General features: G+C 39.0%; 1 long non-coding RNA gene across 1 annotated transcript in view; it reads left to right on the top strand.

Annotated features, from left to right (window-relative positions):
• Positions 1–24,705, top strand: part of LOC123288754 (uncharacterized) — a 2,093,166-nt gene that overhangs the window by 2,018,995 nt on the left and 49,466 nt on the right. Inside the window, exon 10 of the long non-coding RNA XR_011505731.1 lies at positions 6,641–6,734. This is a non-coding gene — a long non-coding RNA (uncharacterized lncRNA). The remainder of the gene's footprint in view (positions 1–6,640; positions 6,735–24,705) is intronic.

Below are 24,705 nucleotides of genomic sequence, written 5' to 3'. Positions count from 1 at the left end.
GAAAACAGATAAGGTTATATGGAAGGAATAATTAGGATCCCCCAAGTCCTTTATCTGCCTTTCTATGCATTCTGGCTCCATCTCCTTCATATTTTTAACTTTAAGTATTTGAAAAGACTATTTTTGAAGGTGTCATCTTTGTTCGTTCCACCCAAAATCTTTATTTCAGTTCAATTTAGCAGTGATCGAGAATGTTCTAATTGTAGAAGGACTGTGTTAGGTGCTTTGGAAGGTGCAAAATAAAAAGGCACTATGGCTGCCCATAGAGATCCTAGATCATGGAAAAGTCAAATAAAAACCTACCTGTTGTTTTGTACATTACAAGGGAGAATGAAATTTTGTGTATTCCTTGCTCTAAGGGAAGAATAATTCACTAAGTAAGTGACATTTAAGCTATTCTTAATTGATGAATAGGATTTCATTAAAGAAACACAATGGAGGCAAAGTACTCTAGAAATAAAAATATGGAGATAAATGGCTTGCAGGGCTTTGAAACTCTACATCTTAGATTCAGGCAAAATACCAAGGCTGGAAAGGCAGCTATGGAAGTTATAAGAATAGTGGTGTTATATGAAGCCATATATATAGAGAAAGACATAGAGTGAGTATGAACAGAAGGAAAGAAAACAAAGAATCATCAAGAATGGGCAGAAAAAAAAACAGCAATGAAAACTAAGAAATTATCACAATGGGCAATAAAGGGAATGCAGTGTCACAGAAAATGAGGGAGTATCAAATTGAAAAGAAAAATCAATTGGAGAATAAATGAGGACCATGAGGAGGAAGTTGGTGAAAATTATCTTACTGGAGAGATTTTGCTTAAGACTCATGAGAAAATAGAGAAAGAGCAAATGAACAAATAGTAAAATTTTAAAGAGGGTAGGAGAGAAATTGAAGGGGTCCATATTAAAGGGTCTTAGTGTTATTATTTTATTGAATGATCTGGATCTGGGTGAAGTCAGGCAGTGAGTTTGTGCATTTTAGGTATAGCTAATTATCATTCCCTCATTGCCTTGGCTAAGTTTAGAATTTTCTTACTTTCCTGGATATTGAGAATAAACCCAACTGAAGGATGCTTTATATTCAACTTTGCTTCCTTGATGGGTAAAATCTCTGTTCAATCTCTCTGTCTCTGTCTCTTAAACTGGGTCCCTAGCCCCTTTCTTTCATAATCGGAATGAAATCTCAGTTAGGTACCACAGTTTTCTGGCCTTGTCAGTTCCCCAGAATTGCCTTATTTTGCTAATCGAATAGTCCCAACCAATGTAATATTTAATCTCAAAGGGCACTTAATCTAAAATTATCTCTATTCCCCCAGCTACTTTAGGCTTGGAAGCTTACAGTGGGGAAGGAAGGATGCATGGATTCATTCTTCTCTCTCCCTTATTCACCTGTTCCATCACTTCCTACTTATTTTTTACTCTTCCAGGATCTAGTTAGGTGGAGAAAGGACTAAGGGGGGAAATTGCTTGGTCTTCGTAGCTGGAATAGTTGTCATCTGTTGTCCTTATCCTCTTGAGATAGGTGTACAATTTCAGGCTCCATGTCTCTTTTGTTGAGTTTCTCAAAAGAGAATCTTTTGTTGAATTTCTCAAAGACACTCCCACTGGGAGGCATCAATTGCAGCTTCTGTAATCCAGGCAAGCCCTCCGGTTTGGCTGGCTGCTTTCAATTCCACCCTTATCCCTTGGCCTTCTGGTTGTCCACCTCTACACTGTGTCACTTCATCCCTCGATGCAGTTCTTAAGATAATCCCAGAATGCCTCTCTATCTTTAGGGCCATTTTATTTCCCAGGAAGTATGTACCTTTCCCAGCTGTTGGTGGAGGGGCAGTTTCCTCCTGGTGCAGGTCACTCCAGGCACCAACTGTTCCCTTCAGACTTTTCCCGACAAGAATCAGATGCTAATCCTTACATTCCCTAACTCCAGGGATGTATATTGAGGTCTCCTTGGGGTCTTTTTGAAAAAATTTTTCCCTTATTATAAGTTGAGGAGTAAGGACAGGATATAATGGTATTTCAACTATTCTTCCCAGTGAAATTCCTCCATGGCCTCTTAAACCTCAATGTCTTATACATTCAGAAGGCAGTGATGGGCCTGTACTAGCAGAATTTGTTTTGAGCCATCTCCTTTGCAAGCCCTGTATAGCTGGTTTAGCAACTCTCTTTAGAATGGGGGAATATTTGGCAACTATTGTATTACTCTCAGCCAAGGGCCTATGCAGAAAATTCAAGACAACAGGAAGAGTTGAATTTAACATCCTGATACATTAGTAAAATGGGAGATTAGATCATTTATTGAGACTGAACAAGAGCATTTAGGGATTTTTGTGGTTAATAAAAGAGAAATAGAGACTCCAATAAGTGAGGTAGACAGTCAATTAGCAATGAGGAAAAGATTTGATGAATAATAATTAGGAGGTTTGATAACGTCAATATGAACTACAAACCATCAATGCAGTTATGGGAATTTTGCTGTCATAAACCAGTAATATGGAAGCTAATCAGAAAAAGGAATAGAGAATTTTTTTCTAATGAAAATGACTGGAAAAATGTTTTGCAGCATAACATGGCACTGATCAATGGTTAAGACCTACAAGAGCAACCAAACTGATAGAAATGGAAAAACAATAATGACCTTAGCCATTAATTTCTTCCTGTTTGCCAAGAAGTTGCTGAGGTTTTTATATACGTATACTCATGTGATGTTATCCTTGTTTCACAGAAAAGGAAAGGGAATCTTAGGATAAGTTAAGTAGCTTTTCCCTAAAGTCCTATAGCTCTAAATGGAGGGTAGGATTTGAACTCAGTTCTGTCCCATGCAGAATCAGCACTCAAGGTGAATTAGAAGAGAACAAGTAGACTTGGAGATGAATGATTATATAGAGCCAAATGAAAAGAAGAGTGTGGTTAATGTCAAGTGGTATGATGGGAGACTGTAAATCAAGAATAGAAATTCAAAGATGCTATCATAGGGTACTAATTAAATGCAAATGTGGCCTGCAAATGGGTTGCCCCAGTGGAGTAGAGCTAAAGGTCATTGGAGTAGAAATAAATCGAAGGACTGATACACTAGGGTGTTGTTTTCTTGATCCTTGTGAATAATACATCCATCCACACTAAAGGTGGAGAATAAGGTGCAATATAGAGAATCTATCACTTAGGGAATAAATATGTCAAAGAATAAAAGGGTAACGCTGCGAAAGAAGGCAAAATTTGATGACCAAAGAAAAAAGTTAAATGGTGCGGGCTTCATAAAGAGCTGGAATTGTTGAATGAAAGGGATGGAAAAACGATTGGGAACTGGCTGTGGGGCGTAAATAGAATTCCAACAGTGCCTTCAGACTCCAAGGTGTTAGAAAAGGAGTTACCTCTAGAAGGAATTGAACAGGATGTGTGGTTTCAATGAAAGAAAGAAGCGCATCATTCTCCACACTTTCCATCTTTCCAGAGGGGCCTTTCCTTGCCACCTAATCTAAAGTAACTCTCTCCTCCGATCATTCTCCATCACATTAACCTCTAATTTTCCTCACGGTGCTTATTATTACTCAAAACTACTCTTGTTTGTTTAATACTTTGTCCATCATTAACACATGAGCAACATGAGGGAAGGGACTTTGATTTGCTGACCACTGTAGCCCCATGGTGGAAAACTGAGCTTGGCCATAGAATGTGCTCAATAAATATGGGTTAGATTAATGCATGAGTTGGAGTGAACATTTGAGGAAAATCTTGAGTATGTTCAAGCCCTTTGACAGTAGAAAAGGAATATCAAAGAGGAGAAGCAGGAAAGGTGGTCAGTGTATGTCAAGAAGAATGGGCCTGAACTAGATGGAGACAGTGTTTAGTAAAATATAAAATACACCTAATTAGAGAAGATTAACTTTCATTGGTAATGGAAATATCCCAAATGATGGAGGTAGAAAGCCAAAAAGCAACAAGTTACAGGATCAAGCTCGTTATGGGAAGATAATTAGATTATAGGATACAGTATTCCAAAAACCTCTTTGGAACTTGAGTGAATTGTGGATTCTTCACTGCTTGTGACTCTATCTGCCTTCAGATGTTTGTGAGTGCTGAAAAAGGTAATAAAGACACTGAATATGATCGCTTTTTGTTTCCATTCCTCTTATATTTATCATATTTATCTTAAAATCATAAAATGATTCTTTGATTAGTGGTAAGCACCAAACTGTTTTCTCTTTTCAGGTAAAATGAAGTGGAATATTGATGTTATTCCATAAATAATTTTGTTTCTTAAGATGAGAAAGCCACTATTAGAGAAGAATATAGGAGAGGAGAGCCCACAAAATAATTTCATTTGCTTACAGAGTTTCAAATGGTAGAGGAGAAGGAGAAAATGGGCTGTTTAGGGTACATTTATTTCACAATGTTCAAGTTTAAAACAGATAGGGAAATCAGAGAACGGAGGGAAGCAGAAGGGCTGAGAAAGTTAGAGTTTTTCCATGTACATTGAAAACAAACTGGAATTTGGATTAATTGTCAGACTCTACCAGATTTGCTTAGGGTTCTACATTGGAATTAACCAGAAACAACCTCCAAAACATCTGCCTGGAATGACTGCTTGGTCTTTTGTTTCAAGGGAGAAAGGTGGTCCAATCAAGCCTCGTGAAGTCCCTATCACATCGAACTTTCCAAGAGAGTCTGTTCCTGTGATAGTTCAAAAAAATCAAGCACAAGGGGCAAGGTCCTGGAATTTGCATTTGCAGCTTATTTAGAACAGCACTGACTGAAGAAAAGAAAATCACCCAAACGCTTAAAACAATTGATTCTCTAAATTCTGACCAAGTAGTTTGGAATGGCTGTTTATCCTAATATATTAGGGCTCATTAGATAAAACACAGGAATTGTCAGAGAGGATTAGTGGGGTTTCTGTTTGTTTGTTTGTTTACGTTTCCTTATTGGGATTTATAAATTCAGCCACGGATGGAAGGAGGGATACAGCAGTGTCTTATCTGAAAAGAAATTAATTAAAATATTGGAAAACAAGGGATTTGGTAAATCATCCAGATTAAAACTTTGAACAAACATGGGAGAAATTCAGAGAGCAAACATAAAATTTAAAAACATGGTGAGGCAGAAAGTCTCATTCTCTTTATAGTCTCCTTATAAGAACTTGGAAAGGAGCTCTTACAAAGCCCCAGAAAGCCAATGTGCCACTACTGTGGGTCTGTGACGTCAGAGGCTGTGCAGTGTAGTGGTTAAGGCTGCTGTACTCTGTAGTTAGGCTGCCGGGTTTATAACCCCTCCAGATCCCTTCTTAGCTGATCTTGGGCAAATTACTTTGCTTCTCTGAGCCTTGTTTTCTCATCTGTGAAATGAGGATATAGAATCTACCTCATAGGGTTGTTGTGAGGATCAAATGACAGCATGCTTAGAGCAATATCTGCCCTTCCATATTATTAACTATTATTGATATTAATTATTTTTACCATCATTTCTGATGCCTATTACAGTGTCTGACACATGACAGACACTCAGTAAATATGTGATGACTGACGAATGAATGAATGCTAGCCAAAATGAAACTTTCTACCTCCTGTTATCACACTTCAAGTCTGCCATGAGGGGTTAAAGTTGGGCCACAAACTCGGTGTCTACATGGTTCAGTCAGGGCATGTAAATGAGTAAAGCATATTCTATGTATGAAGAAAGAAATGTCTTCTTGGTCTACATTTTATTTTCTCACTTTGGATAGATTTCTGTGCACTGAGAAATATTTTTGTACTCTCAGTAAAATAACAGCTCAAACACTGATAACTGGCAACTGACTACTCTTCTGTGTCAAGGTTGCAATAGGGAGTGGTGGGGACTGTGGCAACCTGAAGACCCCATAACCTTGTAGACCGGACAGCCTCTACACGGTTCCAACTGATTGTTGCATTTGGGAATGCAAGCCTAGTGTTGTCAACTCTTTGGTTTTTCAGAAGAACATGGAAACTTAATTTTTTTTTTCTTTTGACATGTTGCCTCAATATATTGTTTTCATAGTTATTGCTTGTCTTTTAAACACTGGGCAGGCTAAACATTCCTTGACTGCACACTGATGATCCTGTGCAAGGGCCTCTAGGTGGGATAGTAACCTATTAAAATGCAAATCCCCCTGGAATGCGTAGCTCCTAACAACACTCTTATCAGCAAGTGTCGCTGGAGGGAGGACTGAGGGGTGAGAACATCTGGGGGACGTAAGATAAAAGGAGAGGTGGGAGGAAGCCAGAAGCAAAACCTGCTCACTCCACCATTTCAGCTAAAACTGGTCATAAGACAGAGACCTAGAGGAAAGTGAGAGGCTATTTTTGAAGGGAGAATTAAGAGAAATATTTCAAAGTAATAGTTCTTGGGAAAGATGAATAAATTACAAATACTGTTTTCCAGTCAACATAAGAAGTGTGCGACAGTTAGTTTGAAAAACTCCCACTTAGAAATACAGTGTTCTTTTCCGTTTACCTCCATCTATCTCATGTTTGTTTCTCAGAGACCCAAATACCTCAGTGCTTGTTAATCTGTGAGATGTTTGGGGAAATTGAGGAGTCTCTGTTTGTACCACTGCTGAGCACGTTTTTGTCCTGCCTAAGCTTGCCGCTCTTGTCATTGATAATGGCCTTGTCATACATTTGCAGAACGTCTGCCTTTGATTTGGGTCATGAGCTACACTTCTGAAACGTATCTGGAAGCTCCCATCACTGCAGAAGTTGCCCATGCCCCTGCATCCAGGTACTAGTTTCCTACCATTGTCCACGTCATTGATTTAGGACCTATCGCATTTAACTCCATATTCAAGGAAAGTCAAGCAATAAAACAGAAATGGAAGATGTAATTGTGGCCCTTTAGGAGCTTAAAATCTAGTAGAGAAGACAAAACATTAAACAACAGCAATGTAAGATACACCCTATAATATTATACTATTATACTATTATAATATCATACTATTAGATATAGTATGCTATAGTATAATGTGTATATATATATATATAGTTAATATTCCATGTATAGTATATAGTATAGTAGTGCTGAAAAATACTACCTTACAAATAGAAAAGCTAGAGCTTGAATCTCATTCCTCTACTGACCAGCTGGTTGTCTATAGGCTTATGTGTAAAAATGAGATAAAGATATCTACTTCCCAAGTAGCTGAGGAGGAAAAGAAATACTGTTTGTCAGCAATTAGCATGCAGTGCTGAGATTATATTAAGTGCTCCCAAAAGGCAGATGCACAAAGTGTTTCTTGCCTTCAGGTAGCTTATAGTCTAGTTACAGAGAAAATATATATCATGTAAAAATTTAAATAGCAACTCCATTGCTATCTAACTCTAGAATATAGTAATAGGATGTCTCAAGTCAATAACTGACAACTTATAAATGATAATGTATGAAAGGGAGAAATTATTCAGAATTTCTATATAGAATGTTAAAGTCTGTCAAATTATATATTCTTAAAAGTTGTTGATTGAGGTACAGCATACATATAGTAAAGGGTATGAACCTGAAGTGCACAGCTCAGTGGATTTTTTTCCTATATATCCACCCATGTAGTAACTTTCACCAAAGAAAATACAGAACATTTCCAGCATGCTAGAAATTTCTTTTATTCCCCCTTTCCTGTCTATATCCCCTGCTCTCCATTCCCAATTAACATTTTATCCCCTATTAACTATGCTGATTCAATCACCATAGACTAATTTTGCCTATTCTTAATTCCATGTAAATGGAGTTTTTCTGTATGTATTCTTTTTTTTTTTCTGGCTTCTTTCACTCAACATTTTTTCTGTGACAGTCATCCATAAGCAATAAATGAGAGACTTTCTGTTGCTTCGCATCCTCATCAACACTTGATATTCCAAGTTTTAAAATTTAGACATTCTGGGGACGATACAGCAGTACTCATTTGTGGTTTTAATTTGTTTTACTCTTATGTCTAACGATGGTATGATGATTAACACTTTTTCATATTCTTATTGGTCATTTGGATATTCTCTCTCTCTCTCCTTTCTGAGATAGCTGTTCAAGTTGATCGCCCATTTTTATGATTGATTATTTGGTTAATTGTCTTTTTCAAATGTAATTGCTTTCTCATATTCTGGATGTAATTGAGAATATCTTCTATCAGTTTGTGGCTTGCCTTTTCACTCTCTCAATAGTGCCCTGAAAAGAAATTCTTAATTTTATTGAATTCCAATTTATAAACTTTTCCTTATGATTCTTTTTTTTGGTGTACTCAAGAAAGCTTTGCTTATCTAAGTAGTCCAGATGATATTTTGATTCTTTTGACATGGCTATTTTGGGACACCAAGGATTAAAGAACTTTCAAAAGTTTGCACATACACGTTATTCCCAATCAAAAGATGTATCTAAAGTATATCAGATCTTATTACTGCTATATCCAACCCTTTAATTTGAAGATGGGACTTGTCCATTGAAATAGCTCCAACTTTGAGAGCTGGACTGCCCAGTCAATGACTGGACCAGTCTTAGATGCACCTTATCTACAGCCCCACAACCCATAGCTGAGACACTATCTGGAGTAACTGGAGACAATTCCAGCTGTAGGATGGGGATAAGGGCTTTTGTCTCCTTTATTTTGTTGAATAAGTGCATTTATTCTAAAACTAAATTTGCGCCCAGGTGGCTACATATTATATTATTGAGAATGTGTCCTTTAGTTCCATCCTCCAAAACCTTTTTAAATGTTTGGAGAAGAACATCTATGACCAAGAAGGGTTCTGCCTTATTTTAATTATTTTTGCCAAGACAGAAATAATAGAGACATTGTGATTCCAAATTCAACTTCCTTTTAACTTATCTGGAATACCAAGGGGCAAATTTCTCCCTCATCTATAGAGGAAGAATGAAAATAGATTGCTTAATAAAGAAGTTTAAAATAATTTATTTGAAGATATTATTCTCCCTTATAGCTCAACTTTCAGTGTTAATGGAGAATTGGGGTTTATATCACTGTATTAGTCTGTTGGGGCTGCCATAACCAAATACCACAGACTGGATGGCTTACACAACAGAAATTTATTGTGTCACAGTTTGGGAAGCTAAAGGTCCAAGATCAAGGTGTTGGCAAGTTTGGTTTCTTCTGGGGCCTCTCTCCTTGGCATGCAGACGGCCACCTTCTCACTGTCTCCTAACAGGGGCTTTCCTCTGTGCTTATGCACCCCTGGTGTCTCTCTGTGTGTTCAGCTTTTCTCTTATTATGCAGACATCAGTCAGACTGGATTAGGGCCCCCTCAGCCTCATTTTTAACTTAATCACCTTTACAAGGCCCTATCTCTAAATATAGGGCCTTACAAATACAAATTTTTGGAGGTACTAGGGGTTAGGTCTTCAAAATAGGAATTTTGAGAGAGATGCAACATAATTCAGCCCAAAATAATCACTGATGCACATTTTAGAAGACTGTGATAGGGAAAAGTGCCAGATTAGAAAGAGAACATATGTTCAGCGATCTGCAAATACACAATGGTCACAGAGGCTGAGGTTTCAGGAAATGGAGTAGACATGGAAACCCACAAAACAACCTTACCAGATGTGCAAAAGAGTAGAGAGTAGACTGAATAAATAAGCGTTGAGGAGATCCAGTTTAGGGTCACACACTGAGCCATGAAGGATCACGAAGGAAGTTTTCCGATTGAGAATATTTGGTAGCCGATTTTGAAGGAGATGGAGATCGTGGATTTTCTGGAAGGTGGAGGACATTATCTCAGAGGAGAAAATTAAGCACACAGACCAAGGATGTCAGGCAGATATAAAATGGGTGGGATATAAATGATAAGATAGTGGGTTATATTTACTTGATTCTTCTCAAGTCTGCCTTTGTGGAACTCAGTTTGATGTATAAAATCCTGTCATTGATATGAGAAGCATCTATTAAAGCACCTGTTGGAACCAAATTCTCATGAAGTTTAAGCTCTTGTTTCCTGAATGAAAAAAAAAATCCCCTTATAATGCCCTTTAATACCAGTAAAAATCTACTACTGTGTTCCCACCAATGTCTCCAAGTCCTAGGACTCGACAAAGCAAATCAAACAATACAGCAGAACATAAAGAAGAAAGCAAAAATCACCTGAAAATCTCCCACTCTGAATTCACCATTGTTTTTTTTTTTTTTTTTTTTTTTTTTTTATTAATGTTATGATGGATTACAGGCTTGTGAAATTTCAGTTGTACATTTTTGTTAGTCATGTTGTGGGTACACCACTACCCCCTCCGTGCCCTCCCCCCACCCCCCCTTTTCCCTGGTAACCACCGATCAGATCTCCTTCTCAATATACTAATTTCCACCTATGAGTGGAGTCATATAGAGTTCGTCTTTCTCTGACTGACTTATTTCGCTTAACATAATGCCCTCGAGGTCCATCCACATTGTTGTGAATGGGCCAATTTCGTCTTTTTTTATGGCTGAGTAGTATTCCATTGTGTATATATACCACATCTTCTTTATCCAATCATCAGTTTCTGGGCATGTAGGCTGGTTCCACGTCTTGGCTATTGTAAATAATGCTGCGATGAACATAGGGGTGCAACGGACTCTTGAGATATCTGATATCAGGTTCTTAGGATAGATACCCAGTAATGGGATGGCTGGGTCATAGGGTATTTCTATTTTTAACTTTTTGAGAAATCTCCATACTGTTTTCCATAGTGGCTGTACCAGTTTGCATTCCCACCAACAGTGTATGAGGGTTCCTCTTTCTCCACAACCTCTCCAACATTTGTCGTTCTTGGTTTTGGATGTTTTTGCCAATCTAACGGGGGTAAGGTGATATCTTAGTGTAGTTTTGATTTGCATTTCCCTGATGATTAGCGATGATGAACATCTTTTCATGTGTCTATTGGCCATATTCATATCTTCTTTTGAGAAATGTCTGTTCATGTCCTCTGCCCATTTTTTGATCGGGTTGTTTGTTTTTTTGTTGTTAAGCAGTGTGAGTTCTTTGTATATTATGGAGATTAACCCTTTGTCGGATAAGTGGCTTGTAAATATTTTTTCCCAATTAGTGAGCTGTTTTTTTGTTTCAATTCTGTTTTCCCTTGCCTTGAAGAAGCTCTTTAGTCTGATGAAGTCCCATTTGTTTATTCTTTCTATTGTTTCCCTCAACTGAGGAGTTACAGTGTCCGAAAAGATTCTTTTGAAACTGATGTCAAAGAGTGTACTACCTATATTCTCTTCCAAAAGACTTATTGTCTCAGGCCTAATCTTTAGGTCTTTGATCCATTTTGAGTTTATTTTGGTGTGTGGTGAAAAAGAATGGTCGATTTTCAATCTTTTGCATGTGGCTGTCCAGTTTTCCCAGCACCATTTGTTGAAGAGACTTTCTTTTCTCCATTGTAGGCCCTCTGCTCCTTTGTCGAAGATTAGCTGTCCATAGATGTGTGGTTTTATCTCTGGGCTTTCAATTCTGTTCCATTGATCTGTGCACCTGTTTTTGTACCAGTACCATGCTGTTTTGATCACTGTAGCTTTGTAGTATGTTTTGAAATCAGGGATTGTGATTCCGCCGGCTTTGTTTTTCTTGCTCAAGATTGCTTTAGCAATTCGTGGTCTTTTGTTCCCCCATATGAATTTTAGGATTGTTTGTTGAATTTCTGTGAAGAATGTTCTTGGGATTCTGATTGGGATAGCATTGAATCTGTATATTGCTTTGGGTAGTATGGACATTTTAACTATGTTTATTCTTCCAATCCATGTGCAAGGAATGTCTTTCCATCTCTTTATGTCATCGTCAATTTCTTTCAAGAAAGTCTTGTAGTTTTCATTGTATAGATCCTTCACTTCCTTGGTTAAGTTTATCCCAAGGTATTTTATTCTTTTCGTTGCGATTGTGAATGGGATAGAGTTCTTGAGTTCTTTTTCTGTTAGTTTATTGTTAGTGTATAGAAATGCTACTGATTTATGCACGTTAATTTTATACCCTGCTACTTTGCTGTAGTTGTTGATTATTTCTAATAGTTTTTCTGTGGATTCTTTGGGGTTTTCTATGTATAAGATCATGTCGTCTGCAAACAACGCGAGTTTTACTTCTTCGTTACCTATTTGGATTCCTTTTATTTTTTTTTCCTGCCGAATTGCTCTGGCCAGCACCTCCAGTACTATGTTGAATAGGAGTGGTGAAAGTGGGCACCCTTGTCTTGTTCCTGTCCTCAGAGGGATGGCTTTCAGCTTTTGTCCATTGAGTATGATGTTGGCTGTGGGTCTATCATATATGGCCTTTATTATGTTGAGGTACTTTCCTTCTATACCCATTTTACTGAGGGTTTTTATCATAAATGGATGTTGGATCTTGTCGAATGCTTTCTCTGCGTCTATTGAGATGATCATGTGGTTTTTGTTTTTCATTTTGTTGATGTAGTGTATCACGTTGATTGACTTGCGGATGTTGAACCATCCCTGTGTCCCTGGTATAAATCCCACTTGATCATGGTGTATAATCTTTTTGATGTATTGCTGTAATCGGTTTGCCAAAATTTTGTTGAGGATTTTTGCATCTATGTTCATCAGTGATATCGGCCTGTAGTTCTCCTTCTTTGTGTTGTCCTTGTCAGGTTTGGGGATCAGAGTGATGTTGGCTTCATAGAATGTGTTAGGGAGTTCTCCATCTTTCTCAATTTTCTGGAACAGTTTGAGGAGAATAGGTATTAAGTCTTCTTTGAATGTTTGGTAGAATTCTCCAGAGAAGCCGTCTGGTCCTGGACTCTTGTTTTTGGGAAGGTTTTTGATTACCGTTTCTATTTCCTTTCTTGTGATTGGTCTATTCAGATTCTCCATTTCTTCCTGATTCAGTTTGGGGAGATTGTAGGAGTCTAGGAATTTGTCCATTTCTTCCAGGTTGTTCAATTTGTTGGCATATAGTTTTTCATAGTATTCTCTTATGATCTCTTGTATTTCATTGGTATCTGTTGTGATTTCTCCTCTCTCATTCCTGATTTTATTAATTTGCGCTTTCTCTCTTCTTTTCTTGGTGAGTCTGGCTAGGGGTTTGTCAATTTTGTTAATTCTTTCGAAGAACCAACTCTTTGTTTCATTGATCCTTTCTATTGTCTTTTTTGTTTCAATATCGTTTATTTCTGCTCTTATTTTTATTATTTCCCTCCTTCTACTGACTCTGGGCTTTGTTTGTTCTTCTTTTTCTAGTTCTGTTAGGTGTCGTTTGAGGTTGCTTACGTGAGCTTTTTCTTGTTTAGTGAGGTGAGCCTGTATTGCGATGAATTTCCCTCTTAGGACTGCTTTTGCTGCATCCCAAATGATTTGGTATGTCGTGTTCTCATTTTCATTTGTCTCCAGATAATATTTGATTTCTTCTTTAATTTCTTCAATGATCCATTGTTTGTTGAGAAGCGTGTTGTTTAGTCTCCACATTTTTGCACCTTTCTCTGCTTTTTTCTTGTAGTTGATTTCTAGTTTAATAGCGTTATGATCAGAAAAGATGCTTGATATTATTTCAACTCTCTTGTATTTATTGATGTTTGCTTTGGTTCCCAAAATATGGTCAATCCTTGAGAATGTTCCATGTGCACTTGAGAAGAATGTGTAACCTGCTGTTTTTGGATGAAGTGTTCTATATATATCTATTAAGTCCATCTGGTCTAATTTTTCATTTAATTCTATTATTTCCTTGTTGATTTTCTGTCTGGATGTTCTGTCCATTGGTGTTAATGGTGTGTTGAGGTCCCCTACTATTATTGTATTGTTGTTGATGTCTTCTTTTAGTTCTATTAAGAGTTGCTTTACAAATTTTGGTGCTCCTGTGTTGGGTGCATATATATTTATAAGTGTTATGTCTTCTTGGTGGAGAGTCCCTTTTATCATTATATACTGTCCCTCTTTATCTTTCTTTATCTGTTTTGCTTTGAAATCTACCTTGTCTGATATTAGTATAGCGACACCTGCTTTCTTTTGTTCATTATTAGCTTGGAGTATTGTTCTCCATCCCTTCACTCTGAGTCTGTGTTTGTCTTTGGGGCTGAGGTGTGTTTCCTGGAGGCAGCATATTGTTGGATCTTGTTCTTTGATCCATCCTGCCACTCTGTGTCTTTTGATTGGGGAGTTCAATCCATTTACATTTAGAGTGATTATTGAGACGTGGGGGCCTACCACTCCCATTTTGTGTCTTGTTTTCCGGTTTTCTTCAGTTTCCTTTGTTTCTCGTCCCATGGTTTAATCTGTTCTGATGTAGAGCTACTACTCTCTGTTGTTGTCCTTCTACTTATCTCCTCTGCTCTTGGTTTTGTAGCCCCTTTCCTTTTTTGGATTTTTCAGGAAAGAGGGTTTTCCTGAGGATTTCCTGAAGAGGAGGTTTTGTGGCAATGAACTCCCTTAATTTTTGTTTGTCTGGGAAAGTTTTTATTTCTCCATCGTATTTGAAGGATATTTTCGCTGGGTAGAGAATTCTCGGCTGTAGATTTTTGTCCTTCAGATTTTTGAATATATCATTCCACTCTCTTCTAGCCTGTAAAGTTTCTGCTGAGAAATCTGCTGATAGCCTGATGGGGGTTCCTTTGTAGGTTAGTTTCTTTTGCCTGGCTGTCCTTAATATTTTCTCCTTGTCGTTGACTCTTGCTAGCTTCACTACTATATGCCGTGGAGTTGGTCTTCTTGCATTGATAAAGTTTGGAGATCTATTGGCTTCTGTCACCTGAAGATCCATCTCCCTCACCAGATTTGGGAAGTTCTCAGCCATTATTTCTTTGAATAGGTTTTCTGCCCCTTTCTCCTTCTCTTCTCCCTCTGGTATACCTATAATCCTTACGTTGCATCTCCTAATTGTGTCTGATAATTCTCGGAGAGTTTCTTCATTTCTTTTAAGTCTTGCTTCTCTCTCCTCCTCTGCCTGCAACAATTCTATATTGCCATCTTCCAAATTGCTAATTCTTTCCTCCATATTATCGGCCCTACTGTTCAGAGCATCTAGATTTTTCTTAATCTCCTCTATTGTGTTCTTCATTTCCAATATTTCTGTTTGGTTCTTCTTTATCGTATCAAACTCTTTTGTGACATAGCTCCTGAACTCGTTGAGTTGTCGGTCAGAATTCTCTCTTAACTCATTGAGAATCTTAATGATGGCTGTTTTGAAGTCATCGTCATTTAGGTTATACATCTCATTTTCTTTGGGATTGTTTTCTGTGTATTTGTTGCTTTCTTTCTGTTCTGGAGATTTGATGTATTTTTTCATATTGCTTGATGTTGTTGATTTGTGCCTCCGCATGGAGATAGAGTTTAGTTGCTCCTTTCACTTGTTTCAGCTGCTGCGGTGGGAGGAGCAGCTGTTTATATTTCACCAACCAGGAACCCTGTCCGTAGTTGCTAACTGGGCCTGGGCCCCTCTTCGTAGCCACAGTGGCCCTTTGGATTCCCTCCTCTGCTGTGGGGGCCGTCACAGGGGGGCTTCAGGCTGCAGGTGCCTACTGTTGCAGCCCACCTAGATGTGCTCTCTCCTTGGGGTCTGCAACGGTGTTATGGGCTTTTCCAGCAGCCAGGGGTGGGATCACTTATATTTGTCGCTCCGTTGCTGTCGGCACCCACCAAATCTCACTTGTCCTCTATAGGTCGCAGGAGAGCTATTGGCATCTTCTACAGTCTGTGGTTAGTACACCTAGTTATGCTGCTTTTGCCCTGGGGTCTTCCAGCCTTGTGGCTGGCGGCTGGGTGCCTTCTACTGGTGCTGTGCAGAGGCTTTCCCTAAGGCTGCTGTGAGCCTGTAGGGTTTCCCCCTAGGCTACTAAGCTGGGTCTCTGGAACTCTCTCCAGCCCCAGTCCTCTCCGAGATCTCCGGCAATCCCTAGACCCACGGGGCGGGCAATGGCAGCTGGGGGTCGCCCCGCCCTCAGGGCTTCTCTCCTGGCCTCTCCCGGAGCCGTGAATGCTGGGCGTGGCCCCTCTGCCAATGACAGACAGGGAGTTTTGTCTGCTGCCCAGCGGAGCTCCAGCGCTTCCCCTCCGGGTCGCAGAACCGGCCTTTGAAAATTCCCCCGGCCCCGGTCCTCTCCGAGATCTCCGGCAATCCCTAGCCTCACGGGGTGGGCAACGGCAGCTGGGGGTCGCCCCGCCCTCAGGGCTTCGCTCCGGGCCTCTCCCGGAGCCGTGAATGCTCAGCGTGGCCCCTCTGCTAATGACAGACAGAGAGTTTTGTCTGCTGACCGGGCGGAGCTCCGGTACTTCCCCTCCGGGTCGCAGGACCGGCCTTTGAAAATTCCCCCCGCCCCGGTCCTCTCCGAGATCTCCGGCAATCCCTAGCCCCACGGGGCGGGCAACGGCAGCTGGGGGTCGCCCCGCCCTCAGGGATTCTCTCCGGGCCTCTCCCGGAGCCGTGAATGCTCAGCGTGGCCCCTCTGCTAATGGCAGACAGAGAGTTTTGTCTGCTGCCCGGGCGGAGCTCCGGCGCTTCCCCTCCGGGTCGCAGGACCGGCCTTTGAAAATTCCCCCCGCCCCGGTCCTCTCCGAGATCTCCGGCAATCCCTAGTCCCACGGGGCGGGCAACGGCAGCTGGGAGATCTCCGTGCCCTCCGTGTCTCTCTCTGGGACCCTCCGGGCGCCCCGAGCACCAGGCTGGATCCCCCCGCCAATGGCGGGGAGAGACTCTCCCCGCGGGCTCAGGTGTGCAACTCCAAAGTTTCCCTCTGCGTTTAGGAGTAATTGCAGGGGGTTTAGGTAGGGTTCTGGTCACCTGTTTCCACCGTCGCTCCTCTGTTGTGTTCTCGCTCCTGCCCTAGACGTGCGTGGATCCTCTGGGGGCGTCCGTTGGAAGAAAGCCGCTTGCGGGTACCAGGCTGCCCGTCGGGGTCGGAGAGCCCTCACCTATTTCCACATCCTCCCGGAGGAAAGTCCATCCGCCTTCCGATGTATAGTCGCGTGGGTGTCTCAGACGTCCTGAGATGCTGTCTGGATATCCTTTGTCAAGCGATAAGTGTCCAAATAATTGTAGACTCGAAGGGCGAGAGACAAAGAGGACTACTCACGGCGCCATCTTGGCTCCTCCCCCTGAATTCACCATTGTTACCTTTTTGGTAGCTATTATTTTCAACATCTCTTTACGATTATGTATTTATAAAATTTTACATAATTGAGGCCATACGATACCAGCTTATTGTCAACCTGCTTTTGTCATTTAATGATGTGTCATGGACTCCTTTTGATCTCAACATATTTAGATCCACATCATTATTTTTAATGGCTGCATGGTACTCCTTTGTGAGGACAAACCATCACTTTTTAACACTGATTTCTTTTTGAAGGACCTTGAAATTGTTTTGAACTTTTTTGCTATTGTAAGCAGGGTTTAATGAACATCTTTGTTCACCATTGTGCACTGGCCTTATTTCTTTTGGATAAATTCCTAGATTCTGGAGACACTCTTAAAATGCCAGTTTGTGGGTAAGATATAAAATGGTCTGCAAATATACCAGCCCCCCCTCCTTTATTTTTAATCATGTTGTATAGACTATTTATGGTTTCTGGGGGGGCGTGGCTTTCCCTTTCACCTTCAAAGATTCTGCAGTGCAACCTTTGCTCTCAGACCTTCTAAGATGGTCAGAAGGAGAGGGCATGCATTGCTATTTATAGTTCCAGGTTCAAGTTGCTGTGGACCATTCCTAATGGGTGGGGCTGATAGAAACTCTTCTAGTAGTTCAGTGAAATGCAAGATTACTGTGAGATGGGTGATTTTTGCCCAGGTCTTAAAAGAAGGGTAGAATTTAGGTTAAGCATTTTAGGAAGAGAAAATTGAGAGAAGGAGGGGCAAGGTAATTGTAATGTACGTGGCATTTAGGGGGAAGGAGGGAAGTAGTGATTAAAACATTTTGGTTCAAGATCTGCCCTTGTTTATTTCTCCAAACACATCTCTCTTCATTTTACTCTTGATCTCTACCCTATGTAGGGAAAGTCTTTCAATTCTTCCAACAGGGCAGGGTCTCTCCTATCTCTACTTATGTTATTTCCTCTGGTCTATGCCTGGAACATCCCCCCACTGCCATCCCTCTCTCCCTAGAATACACACACTCCCTTGGCTAAGAAATGCCTACTCGGGTGGAAGTCAGTCTCATTAAGATTCCTTTTCTGAATCACTCAAACTGAGTTAGATGCCCCTTCTATTTGCACTCATCCTGCCACTAACATTGTGTTGATTTCACTGGATTTAAATACCTCATTTAAATTATCTTTTTCCCCTGATTTAAGGTTATGTCTATTATATTCATTACTCATACTATTAGGATGTAAGCCAGTGCTTAGGAAACTGTGGACACTTGTGAATGTTTCAAATGAAGAAATGAGTAAGTGAACAGAATGCAATTGACAGAACAATCCTGCTGGAATGGACTCATACAACCAGATAGTTGGGAATGAGGCTGGAGAGTCAGATAGAACCTCTATTGTGGAGGAACTTGGAGGCAGACAAGGGAATGTTAAAGATAATATAGCATTAAAATCTTAATCAATAGGCTCCAATGGAACTCTAGAATCTAAAACAAGAAGTGCCAAAGGTTTTCAAAGCCCAATTAAATGTTGTAATTAGCTTTTCTTGCAAAGTCAATGATGGCTAATTGCAAGCTACAGGTTGGCTACCTGGAGATGAACTTATTGCAAGCAACTCAGTGATTTGTTGGAAAAATACTTGCTTCTCCAGAAAGCTGGGAGAAGTGAAAATAAAAAGAAAACGTTAGACAAGACAGGATTCTCTCTTAAATGATTAAATTAGAAGAGCCTTTTCCAAAATGGTATTTTGTGGAAAACAATTTCAAATTATAATAATAGATATGTACAATGACATTTAAGTTTGGAAAACATTGCCTACAAAATCTACTTCTTGGATATTCACCACATATATTAGCATATTAGATGCTTTGAGAACTCCTACAAGAAAGAAAGTTGTTTAGCTTCTTTTAACCTCATGTTTCGCAAACTTAATATGACACAGATGGTTTTCAAAGCATACCCAATTAGTTGTTGCAGAAAAACAATATGAGAAACATTGTCCCAAGAAGTCAACGGAAGAATTTACGAGACTATTCGGGGCTAATATATTTCAGACCACTTGCAACTGTGCTTCATAGAACTTATCTGGTCTTGTGTGCTCTGATTATAATTAAACTACTTATTTTAAATTATTTAAAATACCTCCCAGACTCCCCACTGATAGGCAAATCTATCGAGACCAAAAGTCTAAGCTAAAGTAGACTAATGATGAAATATATGTTTATCATTCTTGGGTACACATGAGACCCAAATACATTGAGAAGAGGAGGTGCCATTAGCCTATTTTTAATAATGATGTAAAAATCGCTTGAGATTGGCATACTGTTTGTAAACAGCTACCAGATTTCTTTTTTTTTTTTTTTAAGTGCCCCAAATGTGCTTTCCTAAGCAGGGTAAATATTCCCACTGAACTCCTACTTATCCTTCTAATTTGCTCATCTCTAAAATTCTATAAGTCAATGAATTTCAAATTGGTAGAGTTGGAATTAATGTGATTTAGATCATAGATCAAAGACTTAGCATTTTAAATGAAAATACATTTTCTATTGTATTTCTGTGGCAGAGTTTTGTGAAATGTATAAAGAACACTTCATATGAGTAAACATCCCTAAGAATTATCTATTCCATTCATTTTTAGAGTTTTTTTGAGAAAAATTTCTACTGCTGGGAAGTTTTTTCATGTGTAAAGAAGCCTAATAAATAAGAGCGAGAAAAGTAGAATGTTTTGTTTGAAGTTGGGGGATCATCATCATTAAACAGTGACCACAAAATAGGATGCAGAAAAGCTTTTATAGTTTGATATACACAAATCTTAAGAGTAGAGACAACTGCGTATGTCAAAGGTACATTACGGCGGTAGAGAATGTGTAACTGGGTTCACATTGCAGCTCTACCATTTACTAATTCTATAACCTTGGGCAAGTTCCCATGTATAAAATTGGGAAAATAACATTATTTCCTCTGTATGACTGTTGTGATAGTTAAATGAGTTAATTAATATAAAGTTCTTAGCATATGCTAGGCACACAGAAAGTGCTCAGTAAATGTTACTATTATTATAAAATGATTATGAGCTGGTAGATTATTCAGTTCTGATTCTTTAATTTTCTTAGTCTTTTTCAACTATTTCAGGAGGCAATTATCTTATTTACTCTTGAGTTTCAATGCTCAGGGATACATTTTGTACATTGTGGCCATTCAATATTGATTTGCTATTTATTAGTTATTTATTGATTAGCTGATTTGCTGGCATTTACTAACTTGCTAGTATTTAATTGCTTATATCCCTAAAATCTATTTTCCTGGCTTTTTACCAAGTCTCCATTTTCCAAGTACGAGGGAGAAGTCTATCCCACCTTTTCTTCCCTCATTTCCTCACGTCATCAATTTCCCTCTCCTAAAGCAAAGGATTGTCCTTTCTTCTCAGAGAGTTTATTTTTTTAATAACCAGATTCTCTGTGGTTACTAAAATACTGTCTTTCTATTCACTTTGGCTCATTCTCTAGTTATAATCTTCAGTTAGAATCCAGCTACCATTCCTACTGCCTCTGGTTTGGGTTTTGTTTTGTTTTGTTTGAAGGGAAAGTAGAAAGTATTTTTGCCATCTACACCAAAATATACTATCCAGTGAGAGGTAATGATAAAAATAAATGGGCTTTGGATACAAATGGACCTGGGCTCCTTTCCTTACTAGCTCTATCAGCTTGGGCAAGTTACTTTACCATGGGAGCCTCAGCTTCCTCATTTGTATAATGAGCATACTACTAACTTTGTAGAATGATGAGGATGAGAAAAAATGTATGTCTAGGATGGAGGGAATTCATAAGTGTTGACTCTGATTATTATCATTTTCCTGTTTTATTATAACAATTTATCATTCAGTTAGCAAATCAAAAGCCACAGTTTATTACAATATTTAATTTTCAGCAAACAGGAGTATGCTTAATCATCACATATAATTTGAAGGCGGCAGGAACTAACTTCAGAATCTTCTCCCATTTCAGCTGATGAAGCATTATTCAACTTGTTTCTGCATATCAAACAAATAGGATATTAACTGTGAATTTTTAAAAGATCTCATTTTAAAGATCCCAATCATTGAAGACTACCTTGTTTGATGGCTTGCCAACTTTTTAGGTAAAGATATTTTAAAGAGTATGGTGGAGCACAAGGCACCCTCTAAGATACATAATCTAATTTTAGCTTCCAGTTAGAATCATATTTGAAATGTGATACAGTATAAATGAACAAACACAAATCTTATTTGTGTGTGTTTATATATCACGTATCTCTCCTCCCCCTTGGGAGAGATAGAAATCCTGCCATAATTAGAGCTAAAGAAACCAGACTTTGAGACCAACCATCACATGGTTGATGTGACATAAGTCAGAATCATTCAGTCATAGACTCATTCAAAATTGTATCTGCTAGAGTGGAAGACCTTGGCTTTGAATGTTACCATCCTAAATTCAAACCATCTCTGCCACACATTAGCTTTGTGACCAGGGGCAAACTTGTTGGCCTCTTTGATCATCCAATTTTTTTTCATGCTAAACTAAAACCTACTCTATAAGGACGTTGTAAAGAATAGGAGACATAACATGGCTGCCGTATAGTGATTACTCTTTGATTGCTAGTATACCTTTCCCCAGAGCCACCAACTATGTTCCTAGAGTGGGCAAAAAATAAAACCAAACACAGGATGACTAACAAACAACCCTTGCCCTCACATAAGTCCCAGTCTAACTGTTGCCGCAAGAATGGACTGAGATTGATGTTCCACTGGGGCTTACAACCATGTGCTAATTTCACCCTTTGACAGAGCTTGGACTTGAAAATTTATTTGCCTGGGTAATTCCTAGCTCTACCACCTACTTACCCTGCAAGTTCAGGCTAGTTACTTAACCCTTCTGAGCTTCAGTTTCTCACCTGTAAAATAAAGCTAGTAAAGACAATAGAAATACTTACAGTGTACATATATATGCAAAGTTTAACGACTCAGTGAAAGTTTTGTTATCATTACTACTTAACAATGATTCTTCAGCAAAACAGCAGATATACTTGAGTCATTTTTTTTAAGAAGAATTTCTTCCAGTTCTCAGAAATTCTGCAAGAGCTCATAAGGAAGTTAAATGAGCATAGACAGGAATAATCTTTATTATATTCCATCTTTTTCAGACACTCAGACAATGGGTTCTCACTAAGCACCACATTGGGGGCACTGAAGTTAATATTAATAAGAAGGATGATGACCCCTTTGTAGCCTCAGAGAAAAGAAAAAGTCATCAGTTTTTTAATGCTCCTCTCAAGGAGGCTACCATTGCCTTCTCTAAGTGCTCAGAATATTATCTTGCTACAGATATCTCCACCCTTGTGGCAGAATCTACATTATTGTGGTATCTAATCATAACACAGTGAAATTCAGATATTTTACTCTAATTAATGTCATCTTAAAGGGTGCGCTTTGATGAATATATGTAAATATCTCATGAATTTGACCATGCTTTCAGCTCTGAACTCTGGCTTCCAGGAGTCAGTGTGAACTAATTGAATAACAGAAAACTCATAATTTGGCTACTGTAAAGAAACTGAAAGTGTCCTGTAAACTATGCAGCTAGGTCAGGATACATGATTATTTTGGGAATAAAATTTGAAATAATTCTCCAGTTTCTTTATGTCTTCTGAATATTAGCTGAAGATGTTAAGTTGGAAGAATGGACATGATACAAGTTTGGAAATTGAAGATACATTTTAAATGGAACGCCTGTGGTCCCCAATCTAATACATACCACTTAGGTCCTCAGTGGGTGCTCTGTAAATGCTTGTTAACCACAGGAAAAACACTGGAAGGTCACAAAGGAAACAAGTAGGACTCCTCTATGTTCTTTTTTCAGGTTTGTATTGCTATGTATCCTCAGGCAATGTCCTGGATTTCTCTCTCTGAGCTGAGAGGGATAACAGTGATGTCTCCTCTCTCCCCTAAGGCCAGCCCTTCATCAAGTTCCATTTAGATGGCTGCAACCGCATTCTGCCTTGTCTGGCCTCTCCCAACCCGTACATATCTGCCTGACTAGTCTCCCTAGTACGTGGCTTTCAGCATATTACTCTCTTAGAAGGACTCTGAAATACTCTTGCCTGGTCAAATAATATAGCAGGTAAATTTAAGATTATAACTAAAGATTATACATATGAAGCATGGTGGTTATAGTTACTGAAAGTAAGGAAAACCCCACTTAAACAAACAAACAGGCAAACAGAATTTACTGGATAACTCAATTGAAAAGTCTGGCAGGATGTTTGACTAAAGTGCTCCAGGCTCTCATGTTAGGAAAGTCTAGTTTCTTTTGATCTTTGATCTGTTGGCCTCACCCTCCTCAATGGATTGCCTTCATTTGCAGACAGGCTTTTCCCTCCTGGTTATATAGATAGTCATTAGCTATCCTGGACTTGTTCTTATCCAGTCTCTTTTCTGATGATAGTCACAAATGTCCTGAGATACCCTCTCCAAGGACAGCTTTGGTCATATGACCATCCTTGAACCGATGGCTGTGGCCAGGGGAATGGAATTTGCTAGTAGGCTTGAGTTTAAGTAGCACACTCCTTGCTGAATTGTGTGGAATGTGGAGATTTAAGTGGCTACAAATACCAAACAATGCAAAACATGTCACTCGCTATAAACTCCTTGTAAAAGAGGTTAAAAAAAGATATATTCTGGCTACTCAGAGGAAGATCCGAAAATTGCCTGAGAAGAAATTAGGAGAAACCACAGAGGATTCTCTGCTCCTCCTCTCCAAATAAAAAAAGAAAGAAAGAAAAGAAGAAAAAAAAGACTATAGCTTTGATGTGTGATATTTGAGATGTTAAACAGATTATTAAAATAGAAAAAGATATGGTGAATAATGTGAGAAGATAAGATAGGAAGATAAGGCAACTTGTTTATCAATTAATAAGTAATTTGAGAAAATATTTTTAATAAAAGATCCAAAGATTTAGTATTTAAAGCATTTTTTTTAACTTCGGAAAGATGAAGTATACGTAGCTTCTAATAGTTTAATTCTTGCCATTTCTGCTCAATAAGGCACATGTTTCCAATGCCAGATAGGAATTATAAGGGGGGAGGAGAGGAAAAGAATAAGAAACTTTTATTGTATGTTTCTGATGAGGACCAAGTCTTTCATACAAATGGAAGTGCTTGTGGATTCCCCTCTGCAGATTGGTGAATTGAGCTGCATATATTTCCCCGCATGGTTATTAGTCTCTGAGTATACTCTCCCCAAAGCCTTTCTCCCTAATATGTTTTTGTGTTTGGAATTAATCACATTCTAATGACAATGCTGGTAATTTTACAGCAGATTTTACACCCTCCAGGTGAAAGTTGCCATCCTCTATAATTTTCAGTCAGCTTCCCTATCTTCTCCTGTGTAGGAGGCCATCCTGTTAGTGTAACCTACATGAAGTGGACTGTGCAGGGTTAGATATGAAAGCATCCAATATCCAGCAGACTCTTTTTGAAGTATTGCTACTCTACTGTGGCAGGAGATGTTTTGAATCAAAGGAACAGAAAGCACCATAGTGGGAACACTCTTTTTTTCCTGGAGGTTTGTGTTCCTGGAGATACTGCTTGGAAAGCAGACATTTCCCTCCAAAATGTTGATTTCCTGATAGTGAATGAATAATTCTTTTCACCGCTTGGAGAGAGTCAGGGACAGAAAG

The sequence above is a fragment of the Equus asinus genome, chromosome 9 (assembly GCF_041296235.1).
Source record: "Equus asinus isolate D_3611 breed Donkey chromosome 9, EquAss-T2T_v2, whole genome shotgun sequence".
In the NCBI taxonomy this organism is placed as follows: domain Eukaryota; kingdom Metazoa; phylum Chordata; class Mammalia; order Perissodactyla; family Equidae; genus Equus; species Equus asinus.
The sequence above is the reverse complement of the archived record's forward strand: the minus strand, read 5'-3'. Positions and strand labels throughout refer to the sequence as shown.